Consider the following 10,478-nt stretch of genomic DNA (forward strand, 5'->3'; position numbering starts at 1 on the left):
AAAAGGAACTTGTCAGATTACTCGATATTGTCAGCTGCGGTGTTGTAGTCACAGGCTGAGAGAGAACAATATCGGAGTAGATCTCTGAAACCGGTAAAGTAACTCGAGTGAGGTTGAGGCTGCTCTATATAGCCGACAGACAGTCACTGCTAGAAAGGCGCCAGAAAAAAAAGGTAACAAAGTTACATACTTTTAGAGTAAAATTAAGATTCGGAACTGAGTGAAATTGTAATTTGAACAAGTCTGTACTGGCGACAAGCGCAGACTGGTGTTAATGTCGCGTAGTTTTAAGGTGTACAAGAATCTTGTGTAAGTCAGCTGATCCAACCAATTGCAGACGTTTCTCTCACGCACCTTGCCTGAGCTGGTTATTAAGAGGGTTTTAACCCCACGTGAAGGCCAGGAGCCTGAAGTAGGTGCAGAGAACACATGACGTCTTGTCCAATCGGCTGAATCATCAAGTATAGAATTGCGATAGTTCAGATAGGTATTGATTATGATGTCCAATCGCAATTCCGGGTGACGATCCGGAGGGGTAAAGGGGTGTCCAACGTGTGAGTGTTTGTCTGGTACCGACGGAGGAGTAGCGACCCTCAGTCAATTCAAAGTATAAGTGTTTGTCTGATCAGAGAATAAGTGTTTGTTTGTTTAAAGTTTAAAGTGTAAACGTGTGTCGGTTTAAAGTATAAGTCTTGTGTCGTTCCGATAAAGTATAAGATTGGATCCTTGGGAGTCACAGAGTGATCGACACGGACAAGGGTGGTGGTTTTATCTCAAACACCTCGCCTGAGCCTGAATTAAGAGGAAGCCAAATTGCCAAGTAGCTGAAAAAAAAGGTGTTTAAATTTGCTGAGCGTCTAGCAGAGTAGAATGAAATATGGAAACTTTATCTCAGAGGGAGAAGTGTCAAATTACTGCTACCACGAGAGCCAGTTAATGTTAACCCCTTTCATTCCAAGAAGCCAGACTGTCATGCCACCTTATCAGCCAAGAGCAGTTCAAACAGATAGGAATGACCCAGTCGGTTGAGAACTGTCTGAGGCTTCCCCAGAACACAGGTGAACATGAGGTAACAGTTGGGATAGGCAATGCGATTTAAATTGACCCAATTACTCGGGAATGCCAAAGGCTACAACTTGACTGATATATAAGTTTCCGCACAAACAATGCTGCAGTGAAAAATTGACAACAAAGGTGAATGTAAAACAAATCGTTTGAAGAGAAAGCATAGTTTGGAAAATTGGAAGTCCATTACTTGGGCTATGTATTGACACAGGGTACGAAACGCCTACCAGAAGATAGGAAATTGACAATTTTAAATTTACCCCGCCCACAGTACGTTAAGGAAGTTCGACAAGTTCTGGGACTATTCAACTACTGCCGCAATTTTATTTTGAACTATTCACGAATAGAAGCTCCAATACAAGATCTGACCAAAGGGGGGAGACCTTCCCTGACAAATTAAGGGAAGGCGAATGGACCCCACAGTGTGAGGAAGCTTTTATCCAACTCGCATTGAGAGTGTAATGTATGATAACGTGCAACATGAGCTTGTACCGGTAGTACTAGATTTAAACGATCCGGCCCCACCCACATGGTGTTCCAAGAAAACTCAACAATTATATCAACACCTCCTAACTCAAGTGTTAATACAAGGCGCGACATGGAATGGAGGTGGACATCGCAAAAGAGATAGACAGATGTGGAGACCTAAATGGTCTGTGATAAACGATACAGCAACTGCTTTTAATACGGGTGACTCAGTTGTTAACACCATTGATTTGGCAACATTAGATCAAAAGGTTAGAGATTTAGGGTCTCGCATTAAAGATATATTACAAAAAATAAATGAAAATACAGATAAGGAATTGTCTCAGGATCAAACGCTGACCATATATTTGCAAAAGATAGCTACAGTGCTAGAAACACATGCCCAAACCATTAATAAATTAATAAAAGAGGAATATAACGTATCTCAGCAGGCGGCTGCTAATGACATCTGCAGTACATATGGTAACTGGATTGTGGAACAGACACGAGAGAACCTAGCCCAGGTCCAGGCAGGTGAAGTACCCTTTTGGATAACGAATCAACAACTGACGGTGAACCTGACCCGCGGGCATGATGGAGGTGGTACCTCCAAGCGGCTGTTAGCAAACAAGAACATCACCCCTTGCTAATTCAGGGCAATGGTGTGGGTGTACCTCACTCAAGTGGAATTAAAACCTGACGGAGGAGGGCTCCTAGGGTTGGTACTAATAATACCGGTGATGGCACCCGAAACCCAGGGACGAGAGGTGTGCCAAGTACAGAATATTGGGGTAGTGAAGGACGGAATGCACATATTCCATCACAATATGTTACCATATGCTGTAAAAATTAAAGGGAATTTGGCTGGAACAAAATTAGAGGGATGTGTTACTAGACATGCGATCACTGTTTGTCCACACAGTATTGGACACAGCCCAGAAGCACAGTGTGGGTTTAACAATACCGGTACCAATCAGGATATTAACAGCACCATGGAGGCCCGAGGGGTGGATCTAAAACCCACTCAAGTGGTATATGCCGGAAAGGGCGAATACTATGTTACAACTAATTTGAAAACGTTTAAATATCCCAATCCAACTTGTGATATTTTAAGTTTAAAGTTCTGCTTCATTTCTGAAGTCCCGGTTCGGATTGGACCCGGGGAACTGGTCGAGATACACCGGCATAACCTCACCACCTTACAAGTTTCTGAGGATATCAAAAAGGACTTAAAAGAATATCAGGACACATTTGGGTATCTGATACCCCTGTTGCCTGAATACTTGAAAGCATTGCGAATGGAGATACGCCTCTCCCAGAAGGTTTATTATAACCTACAACAGAACAATAAAAACATTAAGCATGACATTGACCAAATTAAAGTCACCACTTGGTGGGATGACCTCTGGAATTGGGGACTGAGTATACAGATCTATCCTTGGATTTGATTAATTTCATATGTATTATTCGTAGTGCAGTTTGTTGTAATGTGCTTCTTGATTTTCATGGCATGTCATAAATGTCGTAAGCAGAGGATGAAGGGTTTGGCAAAGGCAGTAAAACAGAGCCTGGGTGAGAATGTCACCCTGCTCCCCCTGTGTATCACTGTGATTCTCCGCCCCTCACTGTCCCTCCCCACCCGTGTATCACTGTGATTCTCCCCCCACACCCAGTGTCCATCCCCGCCCCTGTGTATCACTGTGATTCTCCCCCTCAGTGTCCCTCCCCCCTGTGTATCACTGTGATTCTCCCCCTCAGTGTCCCTCCCCCCTGTGTATCACTGTTATTCTCCCCCCCCACCCAGTGTCCATCCCCGCCCCTGTGTATCACTGTGATTCTCCGCCCCTCACTGTCCCTCCCCACCCGTGTATCACTGTGATTCTCCCCCCACACCCAGTGTCCATCCCCGCCCCTGTGTATCACTGTGATTCTCCCCCTCTGTGTCCCTCCCCCCACTCCGTGTATCACTGTGATTCTCCCCCTTAGTGTCCCTCCTCCCCCTGTGTATCACTGTGATTCTCCCCCTTAGTATCCCTCCCCCCCGTGTATCACTGTGATTCTCCCCATCAGTGTCCCTCCCTCCCCTTGTGTATCACTGTGATTCTCCCCCTTAGTGTCCCTCCTCCCGCTGTGTATCACTGTGATTCTCCCCCCTCAGTGTCTCTCCCCCGCTGTGCATCACTATGATCCTCCCCCCACTCAGTGTCCATCACCCCGCTGCGTATCACTGTGATACTTCCGCCTCCGTGTCCCTCCCCCCGTCTATCATTTTCCCTCCTCCCCATCCAACCGTCCCCTCCCCCCTCCCTCACTGTCCCTCCCCACCTCAGTGACCCTCCGCCTCCCTCCCTCTCCCTCCCTCACCCCTCACTAACCCTCCCTCCCCCTCACTATCCCTCCCTCCCCCTCACTATCCCTCACTCTCCCCCTCACTGTCCCTCCCCGCCCCTCTGTATCACTGTGCTTCTCGCCCCTCAGTGTCCCTCCCTCCCTCTGTATCACAGTGATTCTCCCCCCTCAGTGTCTCTCGCCCCCTCTGTATCACAGTGATTCTCGCCCCTCAGTGTCCCTCCCCCCCTCTGTATCACAGTGATTCTCGCCCCTCAGTGTCCCCGCCCCCCCCCCCCCGTGTATCATTGTGATTCCCCCCCTCAGTGTCGCTCTCTCCTGTGTATCACTGTGATTCTCCCCCCTTAGTTTCCCTCCCCCACTGTGTATCACTGTGATTCACCCCCCTCAGTGTCCCTCCCCCCTGTGTATCACTGTGATTCTCCCCCCTCAGTGTCCCTCCCCTCTGTGTATCACTGTGATTCTCCCCCCTCAGTGTCCCTCCCTCCTGTGTATCACTGTGAATCTCCCCCCTCAGTGTCCCTCCCCTCTGTGTATCACTGTAATTCTCCCTCTTCAATGTCCCTCTCCCCCACTGTGTATCACTGTGATTCTCCCCCTCAGTGTCCCTTCCCGCCCCTGTGTATAACTGTGATTCTCACGCCGCAGTGTCCCTCCTCCCCCTGTGAATCACTGTGATTCTCCCCGCACAGTATCACTCCCCTCCTTGTGTATCACTGTGATTCTACCCCCTCAGTGTCCCTCCCCCCGTGTATCACTCTGACTCTACGCACTCAGTGTCCCTCCCCGCCGCCCCCCCACCCCCCGTGTATCACTGTGATTCTCCCCCTCAGTGTCCCTCCCCCGACCCGGATCGCACTTGCTGCAACATTCACCGATCGATAATTGCGCACGCCGTGAATGCATCATTGAGGCTCGAGGTCCCAGCAATTGCAGGACTATAATGATCGTGAAATAATTCTCATCTGTCAAAAGTTAGACCTTGTTCCACTGCGGGTACCAAAAGCCTTCGCTCTCTCCGCTCTGTCAACTTCTCCCAGTTATTGATTCCCCAGCCCCAATGAAAGAAGCGCAGGGAATCTCCCGCTGTCTTGACCAACATTTCTGACTCAGTATCACAACCAAAAACAGCTGAACACAAAGAGCGAACTGAAGGGTCCAAGTTTAAGGGATGAAACCAAAGCCCTCACGGCGTTCCACAGTCACCCATCGACCATCGGAACTCACACTTCGATGGGATCCACCGTCCGATCATTGAGAAACACGTCCCTCCTCCGCTTGGCTCCGTCCTTTGTGGGATTGGGAATTGGAAGGTTTCACCGACTTCTGAAGTGTCCCTGGAACAGAATGAACAGCATTCCCTGTGTCTCGGGGTTTCAGTGACGGATTCTTGTCTGTCTGTCACAGGGCTGATCAGAACTCGATTCCTGATCCAAACAGTGCATCGTCTTTTGGAGAAACCGAGAGAGAACAGGAACAGAGAAGGAAACAAACTGCGGACTGGATTCCAATTGCGGTCCCGCGGTTATTGTTAACTAAAGGCACCGTGGAATGGGATCAACAGGCAGATTGTTGGGGATTTAAATGTTCGGGATTTAAACCCAGGCTTTCTCCCATGTTCCCAAATACTGATCGAATAATCGGGAGATGGTAAAATGCAAGAGATGCAGGAGCGACCGAAGTCCTTCAATCTCGGCGGCAGTTAATGGGAACCGAGCCATGGGTGGGATTCTCGTTCAAAACGGGAGACTGTTAACAATGAGACAGATCCTGGGCTCAAATCTGGACGGGAGCTCCCTCCAGATTTAATTTTTCTTGATGAAGAGCGGGTGGAGGAATTAAATTTAACAGAAAAATGTACAGACTTGCTGTAAATCTAATAACTGGACAGGTTCAAGATTGTTAAAAAGTTTTGAAATTAGATTTCTTCCTGATGGTTAATGTTAACCCTTTATGCTCCACTCCCTTATCATTTGCTGTTCCCGTTAATCTTTATTTCGCTGTAAACCCCAGAGGCAGCAAGGAAGGGCAGAAAGATCTATCTCCGATCCATCCTCTCCACTCGACCTTTATCCCATTACAGCAGGTAAACAATTCCAATTATCCGTTTATATTTAAACAAAATATAAACAATCTAGGGACACAGCCTTAAAACTCCGGTGTCGGATTGATAATAATGGCATTCAAGCCCATTTTGATTGCACAGAACTTACGTCGGGCTGCAACAAAAGTTCAATACAATAACGACGGGGATGGGGTTCGGGCCAATATGCACAGAGCACAATGGATCAGCCGACCATTTCTGAATCCAAACAGCAGAAATAAAGTCACTTTTACACTATGTCCCGGCCGTGCACCCAGATCGACAATATTGAAAATGTCGAGTCAACTTCTGCAAGCAAAGGAATTTACGGATTTCCGTTCCATCAGGTCCTGTGCGAAACATTTGCGGCGCACATTGGAACAAGTGTAAAAACGACCGCGGCAAGATTCGAACCTGCAATCTTTTGATAACATCACGATGAATCCCGAAGTCAAACGCTTTGTCCATTAGGTCACGCGTCCGCTATAACGGCGGTTTAGCAAAAGATCTTAAACCGGGGCAAGAGTGGCTCAGACACTGCTTGCTTCTTTCGCACTCAGTCTGCAAAACAGAGAGAGGGGAAATAAAATGAAAGACAAATCGGTGAACTAAAAATGTACACGGAGAACAACACCGAGCGGAGAATGTGAACAGAATTTACAACCAAGCCCAACGGGCCGAGTGGCCTCATCCTGTCTTGTAAAATACGAACAATCTCCAATTCTGCTGGGTGAGATTATTATTTTCTCATTTTCTTTTTTTGGTAAATATAAACGCGGACGGGGTCCCGCACCACGGGGTAAACGGGTCAGATCCAGACCTGGCGCTCAGTGTTAGTGTTAATACTGAGCACGGTGTTCTATCCGTGTAAAAATACAATCGCGGAATTCTTTCTATATATTCGACATATTCCCTTGCTGTGTGTTTAATCAGGGCAGGGAATGTTTTGCTGGATTCGTGATCTTCACTTTTCAGGAAATTAGTAAACTCGTCTCGAAACATGAGTTTTCCAATTTCTATTTCGCGAAATGGAGTTGAGGTGCAGATCAGCGGTTTAACCGGAATTAGACGTTTCAGTGAAGTGAACCGTCTCAATCCGGTTTATTTCTTTATTTCTAACATTGTTTATTTTGAGTGACAGATTTATCGACAATTCTGTGAGAGTTCAGTTGTCAGTTTTCTGATCAGTTGGAATCTGAAGAAGATAAAAATAAGGAAAGAAAAAAACATTACAAAGGTCAAAACTCGAACTGATACAATCACCTTGTCTCCGTCTTTAAAGGTGATTAATTCTCCCCGGAGAACAGCCACATCACGACAACACATTATCTGCTCATTATCACATCGCAGTGTTTGGGATGTTGCTGGGCGCAAATTGGGTGCCTCGTTTCCTGCATGTCAGCAGTGATTACACTTCAAAAAATGCTTCATTGTCTGTAAAGCGTTTTGGGACGTCTGAGGTGGTGAAGGGCGCTATCGAAATGCAAACGTTCTTCCTGTGGCCCCATGTGCCAGATACCATATTGGAATCATGTCGGCTGGCGTATGCAGGAAATTTGGGGGTAAATTTGATAAAGGCCTTATTTCGGCGCAGGTAGCGTGATGCGCTGTTTCCCCGCGCCCAATGACCCAGGCGCAGGCAGGACACAAGATTCGACTGTCCCGAAGACTCACCTGCATTCAGCGTTCCATTCCGGGCCTTGCACGTGGGATCAATGCAATATGCGCTTTCCATCACCAGGGGAGCTCAATCTCTTAAAGGGAGGATGTTTCTTCGAAATCTATCAAAGGTCGCTGGTACCTGTTATTTGCTGAAAATAACAGTCTACTGTCTGCACGGAGTCTGAACTGAGATGAGACATCACACACGTAAAACACAGATGCAGGTTCCATACTTCTGTTCACACGCTGATGAGTTATGTTAACACATTGTATAAAGGTTGCACACAACTAAATCCCACATCCTCCAATCTGCACGCCAGTCCTCACCAATTTGTCGATCTCAGTTGGTACCAAGCCTGGAGAGTGCATGCACCAAGCTTCTCTGCTGATGCTGAGAGACCTTGTTGCAAGAGGTGGGCAGAAGGAGGGACATCCTATATTTGCAGAGGTTGGGGGTTGGGGGTGGGCAAGAGGCCGTCCAGACATATATCCAAAAGGCAGCGGGAGGCAGCGGAGGACGAAGTCATTGCCAGGCGCACAGTAGCATGGACTTCGATGCAGTGCAGGAAGAAGTTCAATGCTTTGACATTAGTGGTCAAGGTGAGTGAGGTCAACTCTCAAATGAAGTCACCTACCAATTGCACCACGCACGATATCCCCATCACTCAGATACCAACAAACTCTTTCCATCGGTATTCAACTCTTCAAACCAGAGACTTCCTCTCACCCTTACACGTTACCACTGTTGCAAGCCGCCCACCAACAACTTACAGGTCACACACACTGGCAGCTATCAGCATTCACACAGACACACGTCCCGCTTTCTTGCAGGTGAAAGTGGAGCATATCAGGAGGCAGCAAGTGGCAGCGGCATTGAGCCCGTCGAGCCTGTTCCACCATTCAATGAGATCATGGTGGAGCTGTGACCGAGCTCCATATATCCGTCTTAGCCTCATATCCCTCAATAACATTGGTTCACAGAAATTTATTAATACCAGATCTAACAATCACAAGTGAGTTCGCATCAATTACCGTCTGAAGAAGAATGTTCCAAACGTCTCATTCTTTCCTTGCAGAAGCCGAGGTTACTTGTATGCAACACACCTGGAAAAAAGAAAATGTCTCATGATGTTGTGAAGATTGAAGCTGAATATGAATTTATCCCATTTCACACATTGTCATTAATGCAGAATGAAAATGCTCTTGGGCGGTCATCAAACCCCAGCTTTCTGTGTGGCAGGCAAGAATTCGACCACGAAAACATCAATGCCCGAGCGGCAGTTGGCTGCACGTGTCCACTTGGAAACCTGTCTGAAAGAACATACAATCTTACAGGCCGAAATTGAGGTTGTTTGATGAGAAGCAGCTAGCCATCCAGCTCTAGTGGCGCAATCGGTTAGCGCGCGGTACTTATATAACAGTATCAAGCTCGAGCAATGCCGAGGTTGTGAGTTCGAGCCTCACCTGGAGCAGGTGAACCTTTTGCATCTGAATATTTCCACCGGAGTTCAAGGTGCAGCTGGTCTGTTCAAAAACATCTCCTTCTTCGTGTTCTCATGTGGGCACTTTGGTTCCTCTGGTCGGCCGTATTGCAATAGCAGGTGTGAGTTTCGTTGTTCACAGGCGGGAGAAGGAGCGATTGGCGACAGCATGAAATGGCAAAGGAGGCGCCACGAGATCTGAAAATCGAAAAAACCGAACACACAATTCTTCTTTTCGTGAAACAGACATTCTTCTGTTTGAAGTGCCGTGTCGGAAAATGGGGATCGGGCGGGAAAATAGAGTCGAGGTCGAAGATCAGCCATGAATGGCGAAACAGGCTCGAGGGGCCGTCGGGACAACTCCGGCTCCTACTTATTGTGTTCTTATGTAACAGCTGACACGCTCCTGGTTGCTTGGCTGTTTGTTTTGCAATATCCCTCCCCGCCTATCCGCTTAATCCAGTTTGTTGCTCCCACTTTCAAATTCAACTTGTTTCGCTTCCTGATCATGTGATAAAAATAGTGGAGTGCAGAAGGTTCATAACCCGCAGGAAGATCAACGGTGGAAGGAATGAAAGCAGCGATTTTGCTTCGACAACAATGACGAAACACTCACTTTTCCTTCATTTTTCTCTCTTGGAGTAAACTTTGGGGAAAGTGAAGCGAACTTGAGTGACTGTAAAATCACCAGGGGTTCTTGCTGCACAAGATGAAATTGGCGACATCGGCATCTGAGAGGCTGAAATCGTGAACATTGTTCCCGAGTTTCGGTAAGAGGCAGCACGGATTGATTTGTCGCGCTGAATGTCTCTGCATTCTACCGCCCAAGGAGATGATGCTGGAAGTGTCTGCAAGGAGTGGGTGGGGGTTAAAAAGTATCTAATTTACTCGAGCAAAGAAATCAGATCAGCCCAACGAAACTCCGTGTTAACCATCCAATTAACAAGCTACAGATAAATGCACCAATCCAAATATTTCCAGGTAACGATGGAAGAGAATCACTTTGAAGCAGTTTAAACACTAAGCAATCTCTGTGCAAACAAGGGACGGGTGGTGTGAACGGGCAATCAGTGGTCTTTCGAAATGATCATCGACAGTCCGAATATTTCTGGGAAAAATGGTGATCAGAGAAGAACAAAGTCCTTTTCTGAGAATGCTCACCAAAAGTCAACATATTGACACACATCGTCTCTCCCGCAGTTGTTCCTCCGCTGGAGGAGAAGAACTTGCCAGCTGTTTTAAATTTAACAGCCTGAAACAAGAATTATGAACTCTGGACCCTCAGATCACGACTTTGCTTATCTGATGCTTTACGGACTGAGCTATCCATGTGCACGGTTTTGTGGTACTCCTTCATAAAGATTCATGGTAGG

The 10,478-nt window shown here is 47.1% G+C and overlaps 1 non-coding gene across 1 annotated transcript; it reads left to right on the forward strand.

Moving 5' to 3' along the window:
• The first annotated feature begins 9,001 nt into the window (after nucleotides 1-9,001).
• On the forward strand, nucleotides 9,002-9,096 carry trnai-uau (transfer RNA isoleucine (anticodon UAU)). The gene is made up of 2 exons: nucleotides 9,002-9,039; nucleotides 9,061-9,096. It is a non-coding gene; the product is annotated as a tRNA-Ile (tRNA).
• Nucleotides 9,097-10,478: the final 1,382 nt, after the last annotated feature.

The sequence above is a fragment of the Heptranchias perlo genome, chromosome X (assembly GCF_035084215.1).
Source record: "Heptranchias perlo isolate sHepPer1 chromosome X, sHepPer1.hap1, whole genome shotgun sequence".
Taxonomy (NCBI): Eukaryota; Metazoa; Chordata; class Chondrichthyes; order Hexanchiformes; family Hexanchidae; genus Heptranchias; species Heptranchias perlo.